Source organism: Enhydra lutris, unplaced genomic scaffold (genome assembly GCF_002288905.1).
Source record: "Enhydra lutris kenyoni isolate GAN:26980312 unplaced genomic scaffold, ASM228890v2 scaffoldscaffold14, whole genome shotgun sequence".
In the NCBI taxonomy this organism is placed as follows: Eukaryota; Metazoa; Chordata; class Mammalia; order Carnivora; family Mustelidae; genus Enhydra; species Enhydra lutris.
The window spans coordinates 25,797,528-25,821,602 of record NW_019154098.1 but is presented as its reverse complement, the minus strand read 5'-3'; positions in this window follow the sequence as shown (position 1 = coordinate 25,821,602).

Genomic DNA, 24,075 nt, shown 5'->3' with positions numbered 1-24,075 from the left:
ACCTCTTGTTACAGTGTTATAAACATATTTATAAAAAGTATTTAGACAATTCTTTGTGTTGATGCTTTTATTAATACTTTATATATAATGCCTTTAAAAACACATTTTTTTATTTTGCAGCTTTTCTCATTTGAAGTTTTATATTTTATTTTTGGAGTTTTATAGTTTTAGTATGGATCCATTCATCTCTTGCATATAAAAAAAACCCTACTACATGCAAATGTCACATTTATTTTTTAAATGATATTAACTATTTTATGAAAATATAAGTGGATAATGAGAGATTATGTTAGGTGCAAGAAAGTTAAGAACAACTAAATGACTTCATATGTAGAATGTGAGAAGATTAAAGAGATATTATTTCCAATGATAATTGGAGAATTACAGGTTAAAGGATGTTAAACCTGTTGGTTGTTACTTATAAAATTAGAAGAAAGAAATAAAGAGAAAAAAAATAGCATGTTAGCAGAAAGAAAGGAAACTTTTATAAGGAAAAAGCATAAAAATATGCTAGAGTTTAGACAAAAATGTTATAAAAATAAATATAAATGGCTTAAATTTACGTTAAAAATATATATTCATATTGGATAACACACACACACACACATACACACACACATATCACAGTTCATTTCTTGTTCTATTAAACAGATTATCCTGAAAAGTTACTTGGAACTATTCATGATTTAAAAAAAAAAAAAAAAGATGAAGTAATAGCAAGAAAGAGGACTGATGCAATAAGTTAAGATTTTAATATGAATATAAAACATTCTAGGCAAAAATTATTTTCAACCAAGAGAATTCTATTTTGTTTCCTTGAGAGAGACCATAAGGTAGATATAATGATAAACATTAATAGCCAGCCTCACTCCTACAAGTGCAAGCTGAAGTGGCTGAAAACATAAAATTAGAAAAACTTTGTCATTTGAAAGTTAGGAAGTGATACCGTTGGCCATGACCTTGAAGGAGTATGTATGAAATACAAGACAGAAAAGACAGGATTGGTAGAAAACACTTAAGGCTGACACAGAATTCCCCTTCTTAATAGGAGCAGAGTGATATCAGACTAAGTAAATGAGATAGTGTCAAACTGCATTCATAACTTTGATTTGTTCAGTAGTGGCTGTAGGTGAGGGGGGCCAGGTTCAGATCAGCAAGATCCTCCTAGAAAGTTGTTTTTTTTTTTTTTTTTTAATCAGTGGGGAGCAGTTTTCTGTTCCATGGCAAAATCTACATGTTTGTATATTCTGCATGTATAATAACTCATTCAACAGAAGATGTATATTTTCCTTTGTAAATCTGAAAGAATCTGCTACTTGAGAATGGCTTTCCTAGGATTTTCCCTCTATTTTGTGAGCATGAAAGAGACCCAGTGATCTTCATTTTGTGACTGAATTTCTTCTTGAATTATTATTCTTAGTAGGTTTATAAATGTTTTGAATTTTTCTGAATGGTTCATCTATAATAATTTAATGTTGAATTTTCTTTGTAATTAGGTATTCATCATATTTCCTTCATGAATTATTGTATTAGCTCAAATATCCAATAATATAGGCCACCCCTGTTCTGTTCACAATTTTAACACATGTATTTCTTATATATCAGCATTTACTTGAAATATATTCTTAAAATTCTGGAATCTAGAAGTCTGAGATCAAGGTTTTGCTGGGTTGATTTGTTTTGAGGTCTGTCCTCTTGGCTTGTAGGTGGCTGTCTTCTCTCTGTGTCTTCACATGGTAATCTCTCTATCCAAATTTCCTCTTCTGTTACATGGACAGCACACATACTGCATTTTAATTTGGTTATTTTGGTGATATTGATATTGTTGGGCTTTACCCTTTCTGACACACTTTTTTTTTTTTTTTTTGAGGAGTAATACTAATAACACTATTTTTCATGTACTCTTAAAAATTTTTTGTCATATCCAACTCTTCTCATTACTATGACAATAAATAGATTGAAAAAGTAATTTTCCAGTGTATCAAAAGATAAACTATAATCTCGAAAAAATTCACACTATAGATCTATTTTTGTACAACCGTGATTATTTAAAAATGCCAATAAAATAAACATTTTCTACTTTTCATTTAGATTAATGTATACTTTGAAAATGTATGTAAATGAAATCTTGTATTTCATATTAAATGCAAATCAACATGTGAACACATTTTTCTCTATGTAATCATTCACAGTAATTATGCTTTATGGGAAAATTTGTCCTAGCTAAAACAGTTTCATTACAAAATAAATTTTATCTGACATCTAAAAGGATTATTTTGAGCATTAGAATCTAAGCAACTGTACTGAAATTAAAAAAAAAAAATAGCCAGGTAAAATTCTGTTTAAAATTTTTATGCAGTTTTGTTTGGGGGATTGTTTTACACATTTGGCAGAAGATTCATGGAAAAGCAACATGTTGAATCTGTTTGAATGAATTTTATAAAAGCAAGAAATCTACACAAAAAATAGATTCACAAAACTTTATTGTATAACCAACCAATTTTAGAAAGTGAATGAGTACTTTAGTCAATATTTGTGTTTTCCTATAAATTGCTCATAAGCTAGTATCTTCATAAGTTGAAGGATAAAAAGCAAAATGTTTTACAGTCTGGATCACATAAAAGTAAGATCTGGGCTAGACTTTCAGAACTGTCTAGTATTCTGTTGTGTTTATGATATAAAGAGGACAGCTTCTATGTATTTTGAGGTGCCTGAGGGCATTTCGGAATGTCTGGTCCACCACAGCTGGAAGTGGAAGTTCTCTTTGTATTTTGCATTTACCAAAATAATAACAATAATAATAATAATAATGCCTAGTGTAGAAATAGCTATTAGGTTAGACTTGGAACTACAACAGTAAAATGACGATCTGATTATGTTTATTAGGTGAGTGGGTGGAGTGATAGTAGTACAAACAGTTAATTAAAAGTTTCCTTGAGAGGCGACTGGGTGGCTCAGTCCTTAAGTGTCTGCCTTTGGCTCAGGTCATGAGCTCAGGGTCCTGGGGTCTAGCCCCATGTAGGGCTCTGTGTTCAGTGGGAGCCTCCTTCTCCCTCTCCCCATGCTTGTGTTCCCTCTCTCCCTGTCTCTCTCTGTTAAAAAAAAAAAAAAATTTCCTTGAAATCTGAATGGAGAAATAAATCACAGAGCCAAAGATAGAATTCTAAGGGAAACCAAGAGAGGCCAAGGAGATGTGACATAGTTTTCATGCCCTTTAACCAAGTAATTGTTATGGCATGCCAAGTTTGTTATAAAGGAATTTAAACTATAAAGTAAATTTAATAGCAAAGAAGGAAAAAGGAATGTGGCAGTTTGAAAAAGGAATTAATAATTTTATTCATATATCTACATTTAGATTGACAGTTTTGAGTGAACTAACCAATTGAATAAATTATAAACTAACACTGTGGTGAATCTACTGGTTGCTTTGTTGCATTCAATCAAGTGTTCCAAACAAGTCACCTATCCAGATAATATTTTCTCAAACACAAATGCTCTGCATCTATCTATCTCTTAATCAATTGTCTATCTAACTATGTTATTTTAAATATTAATTATCTGCATTATGAACAGTCTGGTTTCAAAGTAGATGTCATGAAAGGGGTAAAACCCTAATAAGAAAATTTGGTAAAAGCATTGTCTAAATTTAAAGAATATCTGATGGGTATTAAGTTTCTTCCCTAACTCTTCTTTCCAAAGAGTACTCTAGTTTTTGGATCACTCTGTAACTGATGATGGATACATTGCATATAGGAGACAGTTTGGGCTTTTCTTAGAAACTGTATAACTTTAACTCCGTAAGTGACAGGTTTTGGAATGAGATTGAAATAATTGGCTCTAAATTCTTTCTCAGTCTTTCATGGCTAGTATATATTTGACAGCTGTATTTTGTTAGTTTATTAGGCATAAACCAGTTAATGTATTACAAAAATGTAGAAAAGAAGTTATTTATATTGATGAGCTAGAAATCACTAATTAAATCATTAAAGTAAGAAACCTTGGCGCTAAAGTAAGTCATAGTGAAGTAGGTTGTTTATAACAGACCTACTTATTTTTCATTCTGTACCTCACAAAAACAAATTTCAAAAACGAGTAGGAGGAAAGGTAAGCTTTTCAGTTCCTTGAACTTGAGGGCAATGATGTAAAGCAACTTTAACTTCTCCCTACCTGGCACATAATGAGCACACAATAAATGCTTGCTAAAATGCATTGTTTTTCACAGTGCCCTCTACTTTCTATCTGTTCTGTTTTTCTCATTGCATTTTTCTTCATGGAAGCTTTGCTCAAAAGAATACTGATAAACTTATTCAGGAATTTTTGTTTAAATCATATTGTAATATTCTATCATATCTGAATTCTTGAGTACAACAGGAGGCCTTGGGTTTGATTCTTTTAGTGAAAAGGAAAGTAAATTGCTCAGAGGTTGACTTCAGGGAGGGTATTCCCTAAACACACATTTTTGTGAAGTCTTGGAAACCTAGGTTTCTAGGGTATAAATGTAGAAGCGTTTTAAGTTGTTTGGGTAATGGAAGTTACTAGAGAGGGGTCTAATAATTCCCATCAAACATCTTATTTGATAGAATTAAATAGGGCTGAGAGGAGACTTTATCCCTTTATGTCTTTAACATCTGTTGGGACAGTTATTTCCAATCTTTGCAAAATTATTACGTTCAATGAACTGCTGAGCTGTGATTCATTCCTATTGAACTTAAAACATCATGCTCCTTCGGGATGTGGCCAGGATTTTTAACAGAATTTTTCCCCCAGAACACACGCACACGCACACACACATGCACATGCTCACACACCTCACATACTTTAAAATCAGTACTGTTTGATCAACAAGCTTTGGAAACCTTAAATAAAATTGAGTTAAAGCAGTGGTTAGTGCATGCCTCTTCCCATTCGATCCTTATGCTCATTCATTGTCAAATGAATAAAGCTCATAGGAATCTGTAGTATTTTCAGGACTTCATGTAGCTCAGAATGCTGTTACTTATCACATATATTAACCTGACTGGATGGTGTTTCATGGAATAGAAATAGCTTTTAGAAAAAAATTTGATCTGGGGCGCCTGGGTGGCTCAGTGGGTTAAAGCCTCTGCCTTCGGCTCAGGTCATGATCCCAGAGTCCTGGGATCGAGCCCCGCATCCGGCTCTCTGCTCGGCAGGGAGCCTGCTTCCTCCTCTCTCTCTCTGCCTGCCTCTCTGCCTACTTGTGATTTCTGTCTGTCAAATAAATAAATAAAATCTTTAAAAAAAAAATTTGATCTGTTTTTTAAACAAACTTTTAATTTTTATAACAGTATTACATTTATGGAAAAGTTACAAAGACATTATTGTGACTTTCCCCATATTATTTAGGATATTACATTAATGTGGTCTATTTGTTCTAATTAATAAACCGGTGGAGTGACATCATTATCCTTTTAATTTTTTTATAAAGATTTTAAAATTTATTTATGAGAGAGAGAGAGGGAGTACACACAAGCAGTGGGGAGCAGCAGAGGGAGAGGGAGAAGCAGGCTCCCCACTGATCAGGGAGCCTGATGCAGGACTCAATCCCCAGACCCTGGGATCATAACGTGAGCCGAAGGTAGAAGCGTAATGATTGAGCCACCCAGGTGCCCCTTGAGGCATCATTACTAACTGAAGTCCACATTTCATTCAGATTTCCTTAGTTTTTACCAAATGTATGTCCTTTTTCTGTTTCGTGTTCCATCAAGGGTACCAGAATACATTTAGTCATCCTGTCTTCCTTTGGCTTACATTGGCTGTGACAGTTTCTCAGGCTTCATTTGCTTTTAACGATCTTGACAATTTTGAGGAATACTGATCAGATATTTTGTAGAATGCCCCTCAGCTGGAGATTTTGTCTGTGTTTTTCTTATGATTAGACTTGAGATATGGGTTTTTAGGTAGAAAGACCATAGAAATAAGATGCCATTCTCATCACGTTATATCAACGGTACATATAAACATGATTTATAATTTTTATGATAACCTTGATAACAGTTTTCTGCACTGTAAAATCATTCTCCCCCCTTTCTATACTGTGCATTTGGGAAGGAATCATGATGTGTAACCCACACTTAAGTAGTGGAGAGTTAGTACTCCATCTTTTTCAGAGCAGCATCTGTATACATAATTTGCTATTCTACTGTGTGGCAGATTTGTCTCTTCTTTCTTATTTATGTAATGTTTTACTTATTCAGTCATGTATTTATATCAGTGTGAACTCACGGATGTTTATTTTATAATTTATGTTATAAATCTGATGTCATTTTATTCATTCATTTTTTTGCTAAAATTGTCCCAGGTTTGGCCCTGAGAACTCTTTAGAGTGGCTCCTGCGTCTCTTTGACATATACTCATCATTTACATGTTATTATTAATTTTTTAGCACTTTCTTACTTTCTGACACTACAAATGTTTTAAATCTTATGTATCATCTTATGTATTTCCTTCCCTAGTTTTAAAGTCAGCCATTACTTCAAGAGTGCTGGTTATTTTATACATTTGTAACAAAGTTCTATTACTCTGTTACATTTTGTGTTCTATACAGGGATTCCTCTGACTTCCTAAATGATTTTCTTTCTCCTCCTCCTCTTCTTCTTCACATTTAGGGTCATTCTTTGTGGTGTAAAATTCTGTAGGTTTTGACACATGTGTAGTGTCATTCCTGTATGTGCAGAATAGTTTCACCTCCTCCTCTCCTTCACCATTCACCTCTACCATCTGTATTCTGAAACCCTGGAAACAAGCGAATCAACTTTCTACCATCACTATTATTTTGCCTTTTCTAAAATGAGGTATTATTGGTAATTGTATAGTTTGTAGCCTTTTTAGACTGACTTATTTCATTTAGCTACATGCATTTGAGATCCTTTTTTTTTTTTTTTTTTGTACATTGATAGCTCATTTCTTATTATGGTTGAATAATATCCCATTGTATAAATGTACAGATTGTTCACACTTTGTTTATTCATTCATCTGTTGAAAGACCTCTTAATGCCTTCCAGTTTTTGATGATTTTGAATAAAGATTCTATGAACATTCTAATACAGGTTTTCACGGGAACATAACTTTTCAAATAATTAAGAAAATGCCTGTCAGTACAATTCCTGGATTATATGGTAGGACTATGTTTAGCTTTGTAACAAAATGTTAAATTATCTTTCAAAATTACTGCTTCCCACTAGCAGAACAGAGAGTCTCTTTTGATTCATAACCTTGCTAACAACAGGTATCCTCACTTTTGGGAATTTTATTCATTCATAATAAGCATATTTTGGTATCTCACTATTTTGATTTCTAGTTCCATAATAATATGTTCTATTAAACATCTTTCTATATACTTACTTGCTATATGTGTATTTTTTTTTTTTTTTTTGGTGAGGTCTTTTTAACCTTTTGTCTAGTTTTTAGAATTTTTTTTCTTATTTTTGAAATGTGTTTTTCTGTTTTTGTATATCTGGCTAGAAGTCCTTTATCAAATATGTGTTTTATAAATATTTTCTCCCAGCCTTTGGCTTATTTTTTTCTTTCTTTAAAAATATTTTATTTATTTCATTTGACAGAGAGAGAGAGGAAGAGAGGCAGTGAACACTGCAGCAGGGACAGAGGGCAAGGGAGAGAATCTCAAGCAGACTCTGTACCGAGCATGGCGTCAGACACAAGGCTCGGGACTCAGGGCTCAGGGCTCAGGGCTCAGGGCTTGACCCCATGATGCTGAGATAATAACCTGAGGCAAAACCAAGAGTTGGACACTTAACCGACTGACCCAGGTGCCACAGTTATTTTTTTTCATTCTTTTAATAAGGGCTTTCATGGAGTGGAAGTTTTATATTTTAGTAAGGTACAACTTGGACTTTGTTTCTTTCATGGATTGTGTTTTTTGGTATTAGATACAGAAGTCACCAAAGCCAAGTCGTTTGTCACTTAGATTTCCTCCTGTGTTGTCTTGTAGGTGTTTTATCATCTTGTGTTTACCCTTAGGCCTATGATCAATTTTTACTTAATTTTCTTGAAAAAGAAAAAGTTTGCTATTTGGTTTATATTTTTTCTTAAGGACCACCAATTGTTCCAGCACCATTTGTTGAAAGGGCTGCCTTTCCTCACTGACTTGCCTTTGCTCCCTCTAAAGGGTCAATTTACTAAATTTGTGTGACTCTATTTCTGTGCTCTATATTCTGTTGTATTGATCTATGTTTGTTTGTTTTTTTTTTTGTTTTTTTTTTTGTTTTTGTTTTTGCCAGTATATGCAGTCTTGATTGCTGTACCTTTATAGTAAGTATTGGAATTGAGTAATGTGAGTCAGCTTTATTCTTCTTATTTAGTATTGTGTTGGCTATTCTAGATAACTGACTTTCATATAAACTTATTTTGTTGGTATCTTCCAAAGTGCTTGTTAGAATTTTGATTGTAATTGTTTGAATCTGTAGACCAAGTTGAAAAGAATTGACATCTTAATGATAATTGAATTTTGCAGTCAATCATATATGTCAATCATATATGTCATATTACATCTGCATGTATGTATTCCATTAACACACGTATATGATCACAGAGTAAACAAATTTCAAGTCATATTAATACAATAAGTATTTGAACTACTCTATATTGTTAAAAAGAGCAGAGTCTCACAAAGTAACATCCTAATGTGACAGAACAGAAAAATGACCTTTTTAATGGAAGATTATGTCTTTCGATCAATAATTTTCAATTTATTTAATAAAACCAGAGTTTTATATTCACTTTCTTTTTCCCATTTGCTTTGATATACCATGCCACATGTGCTATTACAAAAAATGATTTTTAAAATTAATAAGTCAATCCCTCAAAGAAGGATTTTTTTTTCTTTGACTATAAGTTCAAGAATTCTAGAACTGGCTCTAAAGTCTGGAAATTGATCCTATATAAGTTCAGGAAATAAGAAGAAAGGAATATGACCATTTCTGGAGAGAATGGTAAAGACTTGCTAAATAAAACTAGTATCTCAGTTAGAGTCTCTAATAGTTAATAGGCAACAACCAGAAAAAGGTACAATTCAGACAAATAAAAGTCTTTAAAGTTGAGTCTAAAACTCCTTTACCGCTTCTTTTTTTCCCCCTTCCCATTTGTATCATTACTCAACTTTTTTCACAAGTAACCTTAATGCGAATTCAAATTGCTAAAAAAGTTTTGAGAATATAAAGGTTTATTGTTTTTGTCTAAAATAAAAAGAATGCCAGAAAATATAATTCCCTGAAGTTTCAGTGGGGTAATGACTTAAATCCATATTTTTACAACACTGTGATGTTTTACAAGATCCAATTCATGAAGCTCACTAATAAATTTGTCTCCTATTCTTGTTTTGTTACATTTAGATATCTCTAAGTACCTTTATGTATAACTTTATGTTCCTTTAGACTCATCTCCAGAAGTTTTAGTATACACATAAAGACATAAAGTATTTAGTAAATTATTTTTCTAGAATGATCAGTTGCACATGTTCAGCATTTGGCATGAATGAAAAAAGCATACCATATTTGCATGCTAGATTTTACATTCTGTGGGAGACAATTGAATGATTTTAACAGAGAAGAGCACAAAATCACTTTGGGCACATTGGGTATATTGGAACTTTAAAAGTTCTTCTAATCAAAGGTAACCATTCATTGCCATGGGCACAGAAGGCAGTTATGGCTTTGCCAAATATCAAAAAGTCATTGGGTGTCTTATATTTCCCATGGTGTAGGCAGAGTAACTGCTTGGGGTATCCATGAGCATATACTGACAAAAACTCCCGTGAATTAGCTGTTTTAGGCTTACTATCTCTCTGGTGGTTTATAACACCAGAGTTTGTGTTTTGCTTTTTTGTTTGTTTGTTTTGCTTTTTATATTAGTATCTGGACTCCTAGTCTTACCAAGTCTCACAGGAGACTTATTATGTGAGAAAGCATTTGTAGGAAGTCTGCATCTTCTCTTATGATACTCTTGGACTATTCTTTCCACCTGGAATCTACAGAGAGATGCTTACTTTTGTCAGCTCCACTACTTGGCTAATCTGTTTTTTTGTTTGTTTGTTTGTTTGTTTTGTTTTGTTTTTGAGGTATTTCACCCAAACTTGAACTATCTTATATTGAATATGCATTTATCCATACTGACTCTTCCCACCATAGAAATAACTGTTTTAAGCCATATATTTTTTAAGTCTATAAAAACAGGGAACTGCTTTTTAAATTAAGACTTGTCACCTAGGGGATGGTTCGGATGTACTGCCAATCCATCCTTCCCTTCTCCCCCTTCCCCATTCAATTAGCTTTAACCCAGAGAAGTCATTTTCCTCTCATCAAAATTGTATCAGTAATAGACATCAGCATGGGCATGAGGCCATATTAATTTAATATGCTAGGAATCTTGGACTGATCAAAATGTATCAGTTCATATTTATTAACTGTATATTCAGATAGTACAATCCTTAGATTTTTTTCCCTTACTGTGGTGGAAGTGCTTTTGCTCAATTACTTTGGACCCTAAAATAATGCCCTTCTTTTAGTGAGCAGGGGGCAGAGATCCTAATCATCCTCTACTGGGTGGGATGGCTCTGAACAACAATGAAATATAGTACTCAGAAAGGCAACAATGCCATTATTGAAGAACACCTTATTCCTGGCCAGATCCCATAAACGTATGTACCATATTTTAATCAGAAGTTTGAAAATGAAATAGCTTTTCCCTACTCTTACCAATTAAAGTTTTCTGCCTCAATTAAGTACTTTTACATTTGTACTTGGAGGCCACCAGTTCTAATTAGAAAATTATTTCTGATACTTTGTCTTCTGAAGACTGTTATTTGTAACCCAATTAGTTTGCGCAAATCACAGTGCTCCAAGGTCACTGCTCTCATTTCAGACTGTCTGTAAAAGCAACAAGATTAGCTCACACATCTTAAAACAGAGTTACTCACAATTAAAAATAATACCAGGACTTTCACTTATTTTGTCTCTTTCCTGTGATCTGACCCTCTCATCACTTTTTTCCCCTGCAGTTAGAACTGCATTAGTATGAGGTAAAGCACTTCTCAGCGTCTTTTTTTAATTTTTTTTTTTTCACTCTTTCCCATATCTAATACCTCAGCAGTTTACAAAAGCATGCCTAGAAAGTTGGTGCCTGCCAGGCTGGGGCTTGCAAGTCCTACAGGACCTCAGCCATTCACAGCACCACCATTGCAGCTGTCTTTGTTCCAGCTGTAGAGACCACAGTTTTAGTATCTGCTTCCTTGCCAGCCAGACACCTAATCTGGTGGTTTCCTATTTCTTTTTGTTTTGTAAAACCTCAGGTGCCTCTTCTATTGAGCCACTAGAAGCCACAGGGTAATTATACATTTTGCTTACTTCAGACTTTAGGGTGTGTGTGTGTGTGTGTGTGTGTGTGTTTAACCAGTTGGCCAAAGTGCCAGAGCCTCTGGTCAAAATATGTAACACTTTTATAGTTGTTCTTCCCAGTTCCCCAGCTATACAGCTTTTGTTGTCTGGTACCTAGTGTGGATAAAAATATGATACTGTTTTTTCTGGGACCATATCCTTCCAGTTGTTTTATATCTCCCCAAGTCAGTATACCAGGAGTGCATGGTTTGCATTAAACTTACTTTAGGCTTTAATCTGCAGGGCTTGCACTGTGAGGATGGTACCAGGAAGATGGTTGACCACTCATCAAAGGACACAGGTCCTTTAAAATACACAGAATTGCCAGGAAAACAATAGCAGTCTCAATCCAGACAAGCTGCTGTGATTTCCAAATGCCTGCAACAGTCCCCAGTGCTGCCCTTGAATAGAATGGGTAGTGCATTACTCCTTTTGCAGAGCAACTCTCAGACATTTTTTAAGGGGACAGATATATTTCTAGATTCAGGTGATATCTCTGCTTGCCAACCAAAAGCCAACCAAAAGCTCAGCTCCCAACAGCTCAAGTATATTCAGCTGCTAACAGCGCAAGTATATTTCCCAGTGTTTACTGTGCGTGAATCTAGAGTTGGTCTTCCAGGTGTATCATCTTTTTGTTATTCCAGGCTTTAGGTTTCCTTGAAGTCTATTCTTATGGGTAGTTGCCTCCAGTTTCTAACTACCATTGGAAAGAAGTTTCAACAATAATTATATTCTCAGAATCACTGATAGCTTTTAGAATAGTATTATCAAAATGAAAATGATTACTGCTAAGTAATACAGTACATAAATGTTATCAGTTATGATATTTGGCTCAGTGTGAAATATACATTGGCAGTTATGCTCTTTGAAAGTGGTTGTTGCACAGATACACATGTGAGATTTCTTTCTAATCAAGTTAGACCATTGGTAATTTGCACTTTGAACAAGATCCAAACCAAATGAATCTCTAGGAAAAATAGCATCTGTAATATAATCTATAGTTTGAGACTGTAGGTTTTCAAGTAACCATAACTGGATCCAAATGTTCTTTGTAAGAAAAATTCCAGCTATATCTGTAGGTATCTTTGAAGACACAACTTATTTAAAAGTTGAGGGGTTCTTTCTGGTTGAACAATAATGTTGCTAGCACTTTCTGAACTTCCTGTTAGAATGTCAGCCCTATCTCCTATTGATCTGGCAACCTTATTTCCCTTCGGTCACCTATACAGAATAGTTCCATCTTAAAACTATTGCCTCAAACTGTGTTATTCAGCTCCCAGTTTAGAATGTAAGATTTCTACTCTGCTTTCTTATATAAAATTAGATCATAAAGTTGTTCATTTGGGGTACATTAGTTAGTTTCTCTAAGAAGTCTTCTCTAAGAAGTCTTCACTTATTTTTATTTAATATTATACCCCACATAAAGAATTATTATAAAAATCATAGAATGGATATTCTTAAAACATTTGTTATAAAATTTCTCTCACAGACACGAATGGAAATTTAAGTTCTCCATTAAAGTTTTCCTGCTTAAAATTTCTCAGAATTTAGGAGAAAAAAGATTGTTGAAGAATTTGCATGTTGTCTTACTACTCATAATGAAAATGGTACCATTTTCTATGGCTTTTTTATTGTTTCCAATCTCAAGAACTTCCTTTTGGATGAGTAGACTTCTAAAGTGTTGGACGAGCTCCTATTCTGGGATACCCAGATATTTACTGCTGCATAAGTCACTCCAAAGCATAATTATTTTATTTGCTTTCAATTCTCTGAGTTGCTGGTTGATTTTTCTAGTAGCCTTGCCTTGGCTTTGTCATGCCTGTGTATTTAATTGGGGGTTAGGCTCAGCTGAAAGATCCAAAAATGCCTCTTTCACATTCAGTATTTCTCTCCATGGCCTTCCTCTCTCTTGATATGGCTAGTTTGGATATTTTTATAGCAAGGTGAGTAGTCAGGCTTCTAGGATGGTGACAGGCTTCCAAGAGGAAAGGCAGAAGCAAACGGGCCTCTTCAAAGTCAGGCCTGGACATGAAACAGCATCACTTCAGCTGACTGTATTGATCAAAGCAAATTTTAAAGTTGTCTTAGAGTCAAGAGAAAAAGAAATGGACTCTACTTCTCAATGGGTGGAACTGCATGCATTTAGAGAGAGGCGAAGCCTTGAGGGTAATCATCTATGGAGGCTATCTACTACAGGCAGCTAAAAGCTTGCTGTATAGCAGGTCAGTAAATTGCCTTTCCCATGAGTAGACTAAAGTTTTTGGTGATTTTGATCAATCAGGCAGTTGACACATTGTGCAATAGTGGATCAGTTGCTGAGAAGGAAAAAAAAAACCAGTATTAATTCAATAATCCACTTCTTTTAGGAAAGAGAAAGGCAGCCTCTGCCTTTCAGCAGCTGACCTGATACTATTAGTCATGTCTAGGACCTTTTATTCTCCTCTAGAATCTAAAAACTTCACAAAATATCTTCATCAGATAAGACCACTCCTTTACTATGAAGAATCAAGGAAAAAAAAAAGATCACTCCATAATTATATTTGAACAGGAGCAAAGACATGAATATTGTCCAAACCAACAAAAGGATAATACATCCACCTAATATGGTTGATATGAGCCACTGCTGCTGTTTTAGTAATTATAGCTTTGGCCTCTGTCTAGTCTTTCCTTCTCCTAGATAAGATATATGACATTACTCAATGTTAAAATTAACCCCACTTCCTAATGGTATCAAATTTAGACTAAAGCCCAGCAAAGCCTGCTTCCTTTGATCTGCCCCAGAGCCACCCAATGCAGCCCCAAATACTATAATTGCTTTCTAATACCCTGTTACTGAGATGGCTCATCATTCCCCAGAATGGGTGTTTTCCCTCACTACCATGAGTTGTAAAAACTTCTTGTTTAACTATGGGTATATTCCTGGTGGTCTTTGGCTAGAAGGTATTGACACTTTATTCAACAGGAACAGAAGACCACAAATATCTATTATGCATCTGGGCAATGCTAGGCATTAAAGATGCTGTAGAAAAGACACTCCATATTCTCAAGAAACTTACAGTTGTGTGGGATGGATAACAAGAAAATGAGCAATTTCACTACAATATGATACAAGCCTTAATAAGAGTCTTTAGGAAAGGCTCCTAATATTGTCTATCAACTGTCAGTAAGAAAACTACAGGGCTAAACAAAAATACTGAAATAATAAATTTAGTTTTTAAATATGCTAATTGATTTCCTCTTCCTATTAACATTCTTACAGATTCAACCTTGGGATATTAAGGGGGATATTAAGGGAGTGAGCAGTGATAAGTGGTGTAGGGATGTCTCTTATTTTCCTACATAAAGATACATCTATCTGGGTACATTATGTCTGAGGACATTCTTCTCTCATAATTAGGGTTTATATTATGAAGTGTTGTTTATTTTGTTCTCCTTGGCTATGTTTGATAATAGAATAGTTTGTCTTACTCAAAGTTTAGTTCTAGCTTATTGTGTCAATAGCATCTCCTGAATCATTCTTATTGTTTTTTAATTAATCAAGATTTAGAAAGCATGAATAGATTTAAATTGTCAGTCCAACGCTCTTTTTTTCTATCTTTCTTTTTTTTTCTGTTGTTGTTGATGTTGCTTCCTTCGTAGGACTGTGTCTTGTAATCACTTCCGTTTTAAGTACTGATTGATTTTTCTTGCTGATGTTAGCATTCAATATTTTTAAAAAAATCTATTTTAACTAAAGTTCCATTTCATTGCTCATCTCCATACCTTTAAGGTGTGTGTGTGTGTGTGTGTGTGTGTGTGTGTGTATGTACGTGTGCCCAGTGGTAATGATATGTGGCATTTTCTTCCTTAAAACTTATACCTGGAGTCATTTAGATTTTTGAATTCTCTTAAGAAAATGGTGAGAAGAAAACTCAGTACAGTTTAAAATGTTTTACTGATGTATATTGGAACTTTAAAAGTTCTCCTAATCAAAGGTAACCATTCATTGCCATGCTAATTTGCATTAAGAGTACGATTTTATAATTCACCACCACCTTTCCTGTTTGATCCTATTTTCTCGTAAGAAAACTAAATATACTGAAAAGTAAGTTTATAGGCAGGTGTTCTTGCATGTACACATGTTCTCTGTGGGAAAAAAATAGAAGTGAATTTCTGTGTAGAATAAGGTGCAGGATCCTGGAATGTTTTTTCCTCCTTTTAAAATAAACATTAGAAGTTTGACCATTGGAGAGTAACTTAGAAATAAACTTATCACAAAAATATTCTATGGATAAGATAATAAAATGTGATGGTTTATTTATTAATTAATTTTTAAATTGAGTTATTTAATATTTGTAAGGAGCCAACTATGTACCATCCAGTTTTATAAGTGAATCACACAAGCCTTTTTGATCTTTAGGAGTTCAAAATTCCATAGAGAAGGACTAATGTATTACCTACTACACAATATCGTGTTAAGTTCTATAAAGAATTATGCTAAAATGTGTAATATTATACAAGGGAAATTTGGGAAAAGTGAAAGATGGGAAGGAATTAGTTATACATGCAAAGGGAGATAGGCGTTTTATGTAGAATAAACCTGTATGGAGATTATGGAGAGGAGAAAAAAGGGTATATTTGGGAAATTGAAGCAGTTGGGCATGATGGGAGCATAGGGAATGTAGGGTAGGGAAGGTATTTATAGGACAGATCATGAGGGAACCTCCATGTCTGCTGTTTATACTTGCTAAAGGAGGGGTGCTAAAGTCTTTCCATCGTGGAGATGACATAATGATTTCTGGATTTTTAAAATTCCATTTTTGTTGTAGGATGAGAGCTCCAAGAGCAGGCATAGGATCCTACATATGAAGTACATTTTAAGTAGCCATAATTGTAATCTAGCAGGGGAACAAGATGGATCTGAAACAAGGCAGGGCAAGTATGAATGGAGAAAAAGAGTTTGTCACAAATTTAGGAGGAAAATTTTAGGATTTAGAAACCACTTGGATAGAGTAGATGAGGAAGAGGAGGGCTTTCTCATTTTTTTTTGGCTTAATGAGATGAATGATCACATGATTCATAAAAGAAGAAATCATGATGTAGAGAGTAGAATGAAAAAATCAGTTGGGACACATTGAATTTATATTCAGTCCACATTGCTATGGAGTAGTCCATAGTGAAGATTAGTTGGCAGTTAAAAATGTTCACCTGAACTTCCCTGAAGAGTATTATGTCAGACTTAACATTTTATCCAAAGACCTGCAGTTGTGACCAAGTTCACCATGACCTTTATCAACTAACATTCTTTGACTCTGTTTCCTCAACTGGATTATTGGCTCTCGTTTGTGTTTTATAGCCATTCTGCTCTGCAGATATCCATTTACTTGCATTAAACTGGTAAGTGTTGTTTGTTTTGATCACAGATACTCAATAAATATATGTTAAATTCCCCCTGTACTTCATCTCTCCATCCTTCCCTCTCTTTCATCCTTTTTTACCTTCTGTTTCACGTTCTTTATATCCTTCCTTTCTCCCTCTTTTCCTGCCTTCCTTCCTTCTCTATTTCCTTCCTTCATTTTTTTTTTTGCAGATATTTATAGAACATCTACTACATGACAGTGTTATCTATATAGTGATCAACATCACAGACATAGTTCTTGATCCTATGGAGATTTTACTCTAGTGAGAGAAAGAGGAAATAAATCAGTGATTTGAAATTTATATTTAATCTAAATTGTTAAAAAAAATCTAAATCATTATATATTCTATGAAGGAAATGAAAAGGGTAAAGAGTTTACATAGTCTTTATTGCTGTATATCAAGACTTCTACTCGACTGATATTTAAGTAAGCATTTAATTAATATATATTAAATGAATGAAAAATAAGTTCAATGAGAGAGTAAATAACTAGAACTCAGGTTTTCTAACTTTTAGTTCAGTAAAGTTACAATCATAGCTTGAATTATACAGCAAGAAAAAAAAACACCTTAATTTTTGTACTCTGAAATCAAGGCTAACTTGAGCAGTCATATCAGTGCTGTGAATGCAGTCATTTGCTGAAATTTCTTTTAAAAGTCAGATCAAATTTTGCTTTTTATACAGTATCTATACATCTCACACCATCCCTGCCATGTAAGCACCAGATGGTTTCAAAAGTGGCCTGTGTAAGTAACTCCTCATTTACCCATGATTTATTTCATGTAACTTCTAGTTGACTTGCTCTTAATCATTAAATTTTTTTTCCTCCAATTCAATTTTATCCCAACTAAAATGCAAAGTTTAGAAGTACAGAAACTTGGGGTGCCTGGGTGGCTCAGTGGGTTAAAGCCTCTGGCCTCGGCTCAGGTCATGATCTCAGGGTCCTGGGATCAAGCCCCGCATCGGGCTCTCTGCTCAGCGGGGAGCCTGCTTCCCTCTCTCTCTGACTGCCTCTCTGCCTACTTGTGATCTCTGTCAAATAAATAAAAAAATCTAAAAAAAAAAAAAAAAAAAAAAGAAGTACAGAAACTTTATACATCTTCCAGCTCTTGGATTGCTAGCTTGTAACATTCTAAATAAATTATAGTTGAGTGAATAAATAAATGATTATGAATCATAATTTAAAATTCCCTATAAATGTTTTAGGAGTTCTTAAATTAACAACAACCACTACACAAAAAGCCTGATCTGTGTGTGCCATATCGTTTTACACCCTGAGAACTTCTTATGGTTTTCAAACCATGATTTCTTTCACGGAAGTAATCTTATACCATGTTGACAACTTTCTGGTGTTGTAGTGTTAGAGTGGCAGATTCAGGGATAAACTTTAAATTCCTTTATGGACACTTTTATTTACATATAAATATTTTATTTTGTCAAGGTCTTACTTTGGTATCTGACTGAATAGTGTAGGTACATTTTTAGTTTGAAATCTAGAATTAATATTTAATGTTCCTCAAGCAGCATTTCTTTACAATAAGCATATATTCATGATCCACCTTTTCCCCTTGCTTTACTCCTCTCAAAACAGAGCATCTAGATTTTACAGTTTTAAATTCACAATATGGTGTTTTAAACCAAGTTTTCCTTTTCCCCAACTCTTTTCTAAGATAAATTTTGATTTAAAGACCCTTACTCAGAACTCTCTCGGACCTGTTTGGATGGCAAATCATGTATTTAGCTCAATTTTGAGATCCTTGATTTGTTTTAAAAACAGGTTTTTAAACTTGGCCATATATATTTAGAATCTCTAAAGAGTTTCTACTTTTGTGAGTTTTTGAATATTTTATTTCTATCATATAATTAACTGCCTTCCATACTGTTTTACAACCAATCTACAGGGATTACTGATAATTCTTTTGCAAACCTTGAATGTTATAAAAAAAAAAAAAACAGGAAGTTCTTAGTAGTATGATGAGTATATGCATGTTCTGCTTGGGTCTGCTCTGAGAGCTTGGGGCTTTTGTGTAAATTAAGAAGGCCAGCCAAGGGTCTGGAAAAAATTGCAAAGTTTATTTTATCATCATAGTTTTAATCATTTTTGAATATTATATTTTCTTCTTCAATAATTAATTCCAAATTCTCTCCTTTCCCAGTTCACTAATAAAAATTTCCCAAATTACTTTGTGCTATTCATTTTATGCCTTGTAACTAATATAATTCCTCTATAGAATATTTTTACAGAAACTATTTCTAATAGCTACTAATGGTAGTCACATTCATTGGAGCCAATTTCCTGCATTTAGTCTAGGGACAAAATGAAAGCATGAGGTCACAATTTCTTTTTTTTCTTTCTTTCTTTCTTTCTTTCTTTCTTTCTTTCTTTCTTTCTTTCTTTCTTTCTTTTTCTTTCTTTCTTTCTTTTTCTTCTAATATGAGATTCCAGAATGTGTTGGGAAATGTCTCTATGGCTATCTTTTGATTTTACTAGAGTAGTTTTTATTGAAGCTTGTGATGATGGCAGTTGACTAGGGAAAAAATAGAAATTCATTTAATATCTACTTTTTGTAGAGTTAGATGGCAGATTTGTTGGAAGGGGAAGGAATTAATACAACTGAGCAGCATATATATCCTTCTGCTTCCAAGCATCTTGGCAGCCTAAATTCAACCCCTTTAGTAAATCTTCTAACAGTTCACTGGCAAGACATAATCATGCCACATTCAATAAATAAAGAAGCATCAGTGAGCACAAGCTTAAAAGTTAGACAGACATGGGGCTAAAGTCTGGCTCATGCAGAGCTAATTTGTTGTAATTTGATAACTTGCTTAACTTCCCTAGTTAGGATGGCCCCTGAGTAATAAGCTGGGGAATCTGGAGAAGGGAGTGGGGACTTTAATAAGCATTTTCCATTTCTTCCTGACTCATCATTAAGAGTAATCAAATTGAGCAACCATTTTTCTAGACTTTTGAGGAACAGAGTATTTATTGATGGTGAAGTAGATAAAATACCTCATCAGCAGACTAACTGCCTGCACACCTGTTTTTCCATCCTGGTTCCTACAGTATGGTATTCCTGGTGGATGCCTGGCTAGTGATGGATGCAGTTGTGATTCTTCCACCAGAAATTCAGTACTGCCAAGTTCCCACTTTACTTACTTCCTCCTTACAACCCTGGGGTATCAGCTATGTTCTCGCAGCAGCATCTGGTCCAGCAGGTTGAATGTATTGACAGCTATAGATTTCATTGTTTTTATAGTGTCTTCTTGTTTTTGTTCCTGAATCATAATAGCAAGAGTTGTACCTGCTCTAGAGTGGTGCTTCCGAGTTGCTCCATCAGATGGTGTGTGTTTTACTCTGGGCTTGCTTATTGCAAAGGTTCCACAACAAAATGGAAGCCATTTTCTCATTGGTTGAAACGTTCCTATTGTTTAGTATATCATATCGAGAAATGTAGCTGTTATTTTTATCTGTTGTTCCTTCCATCTCATCTACATTCCATGATTCCTCTGCCTCAGGTAATGTTGACTGCATTTTTGAAAGCTAAGAGGCTTATACAATATCCTTTGGCAGAAACTGCTCAGTAACGCTGTCCACTAAATTTTAACTATCCAAATGAATTTCCAAATGCATAAAAAGCTAAAAATTCAGCCACAGTATCATATAATGTTTAAACCAAATCTTTAAACAAAACAAAGAAAAAATAGATAATGTAATCATAGGTCCCTCAGAATACTGGCCTTATTGTTCGTTATCTTAATAACTTTATTTGCGTTGCTTCATTGTATGAAACTATTGAAGAATAGATAGTTATCTTAAGAAAAGACCAGCAAAATTACTTTCTTACAATGTTTTAACATTGACTTTTTAAAAATAATCTGTTGTCTATTTTTCATAGTAGGAACCCATTCTTGGTTAATAATAGCTATTAAATATGTCTATTTTATAATTAAATCAGTGAAAAAGCTGACCTTTTCACTTAAAGAACTATGGGTTATCAGGAGGATTTTATAATTCCTTAATATTCACCAGAAACATCGTGTGTGTGTGTAATTTATAGTACATGCATTATATGCTTGCCTTAATCATTGCTTTGGATGTAATTCAAAAAAAGTGGATTCAATTCTGGTTTAATAAGCAAATTCAAAAATAAGAAGGGATTTTGAAACTGAAAAAAATACAGATTTACTGTGTAATTATCACTTAAGAAAATTGGAATGTGAAACTTAAGTTAAAATTTGAAGCACCATGAGAATATTTTCAGGCTTAATATATTAGAGAAACAGTGATAAACACAGTGATGCTAGAGAATAATGCTGAAATGAAAGGCAATCAAACTATATTAACCCACTTAAGCATTAACATCTCTAGCAAGAAAATAATGAAAATAATCTTTCTCTTATTATAAAAAAGAATTTTCTATATGTAATCATGTGATACATATTAAATTAAATTACAGATTAAATTATGCAAAAATTATTTCACATTAAAGGAACAGAATTATTAAAATTTTGCTATTTTGACTTAAACTTTATGTATAATGAGTGGTATGGTCAATCAAATCAATCAAGACATAATTAATAGGAAAGTTTTATTTTTGAAGGCTTAATGAAGTTACCAACATGTATAAGTAATGGTGATTTTTTGTTTAATTTGTTTTCAATTTTATAATTTCCTTTATTCCCAATAAACTAATGAATTCCTAAAGAAAATGGGCATTCCTTTTCTATATCATAATATCTAGGTTAGGGTTTAGTTTATAATCTATGTTTGAGATACTTTTTGGTATGTGTTATCTGTACCACATACTGGAAGCAGGCTCTTCCCCTCCTCACCTACCTCTTCTCTGTTGCATCAATTTTCTAACCTGGGTAAAACTATACTTGGAGTTTTTTGCCCCATCACTCCCTCTCCCCAACTGAAATATCCTACCTATAAGTATATTTTAATTAAATGCTACTGCTTTGCAAATTAAGGATATCATGATTGGGGCATACATTAAAAAATTGTGAGTGAAGAGATACTAAGAGGGGCACTTGAACTTTGAACAATGTAAGGGTTAGGGGCACCGACCCCTGCACAGTTGAATATCTGCATACAACTTTTAACACCCCAAAATCTTAATTATGAATAGCTTACCATTGACAAGAAGCCTTACCAATAAGAGATACAGTCAACTGACACTTATTTTGTACGAGGTGTGTATTATATACTGTAATCTCATAATAGCATAAGTTAGAGACAAAATATTATTAAGAAAATCATAAGAAAGTGAAAATGTATTACAGTACTGTACTATATTTATTGGAAAAAAATCTGTGTGTAAGAGGACCTGTGCAACTCAAACCTGTGTTCTTCAAGGGTCAGATATTTACTTTCTGAATTCATCAATCTCTGAATCCTTTTTAGACAACTATCTTTCTTGCTTCTATAAACTTGTCGGGGGCTACATGGCTTTTTCTGGGGTTAAGTTGTTTTTAAATGTGTAGGGGTGGATAAAAGTGTTGTTGGTAGTTTAATGTCTTGACAGTTTTGTATAGATAGTAGACATTTAACAGTAGAATAAATTATAAATATTGTTTCAACATAGTACTAGGTAATATTTTAAAATTTGTACTTCATTGTCTTAACTTTGTGTGTCTTAATAAAAACATGTAACCTTACCAAAACTTTTCTGTAAATATAATGGAAAAGATAGGATGCCTACATAACCACAGCTTGTGAAAGTTAATTGCATCAACTATATTAGTAAAAGTTATTAAGCTGAAAGATCAGTGCTAGAAAATCTTGGGATTTGCTTGCGTTGGTGTATCTTTAGAGTAGAAAAAATTCCAGCTTTGATTAGGATCATACAATAGAGAAAAAAATATGTTCAGTAGAAAATGATAATTTTACCTACAACATTTATGTCAGCTCAACAATGAGTAAGTAAATACCACTTGTCCAAAGCTTAATTCAAATGTAATATTGCCAGATCATCTATCAGTGAGATGAAAAAAAAAAAAAAAGGCCGTAAAAAAAAAGAAAAAGAATCTTTCTGACATAGATACTAAAAAATAATAAAGGATCATCTTTTAAATTGTCAAACATACAAAACTGAAGGTAAAAAATGAATTTAAATTGTTATATAAAGGAGAAGATTCTCAGGCATGTTTAATATAGTATCATAAAGGTGTTGAAAGCAAAGCAGTCCTCTTGACATTAGGTGAGCATTTATATTATCTACATTTGGAGCATTCCATTCAGGCAAATTGTCTCATACCCTTGACTGTCCCTTGATATATCTTTCTCTTCTAGTCACTGCTGCATGTGCTCCTTTTAACCTACTGTGATTGTCTGATACTTTGAATTTTTCAAAATATTATTTGTAGAATATCTTCCTTAGGAGAAAATATGATTCAAAAATCAAAATATAAGGGAAAAACAGATATTTAAAATATATTAATTTAATACATCCTAAGGTAGAAACCATTAGGTCTGATGAAAAAGACTCTGAATCTACTATCATTTAGGGTATTAGAGGGGAACATAGAGTAATATGAGAACAGAGAAGAAATATATACCTAAACCTGGAGACATCAAGATGTTCCACAAGAGGTATTACTTGGGCTGAGAATTGAGAAGATAATATGTTTTTAAAATCTATCATTATTGGGGCACCTGGGTGGCTCAGTGGGTTAAAGCCTCTGCCTTTGGCTCAGGTCATGATCCCAGTGTCCTGGGATCGAGCCCCACATTGGGCTCTCTGCTCTGCAGGGAGCCTGCTTCCACCTCTCTATCTGTCTGTCTCTCTGCCTACTTGTGATCTCTGTCTGTCAAATAAATAAATAAAATCTTTTAAAAAAAAATCTATCATCATTTGTATGATAATACTTAAGTATCATAAATGAATCTTTAATAAGTCTAAAATAGGTCTTAATTTCTTTCTAAGTGTCTTCATTCCCCCAGAGTTGCTTTGGCCAAAAACTCGACATACATCATTTCTTTCTCTTCCCTGCCACATTCTACCATCACGTCTAATCCTAGAGAAAATCTTATTTCTTCTATTTCTAAAATAGACCTCCAATTCATCCATTTCTTGTAATCTTAACTTTTAAGAAATCTGCTCAAAATGCCATGATTTTGACCTGAGCTACTATTACAGTATTCTTGTGAATAATCTGATTTTATTTCTCTTTTTTTTAATTCATTCTCTATTCAACATCCAGCAGAGGTACCTTTAAAGCACAAATCAAAGCATTCCATTCCTTTGATCACAATTAGAAGAACAT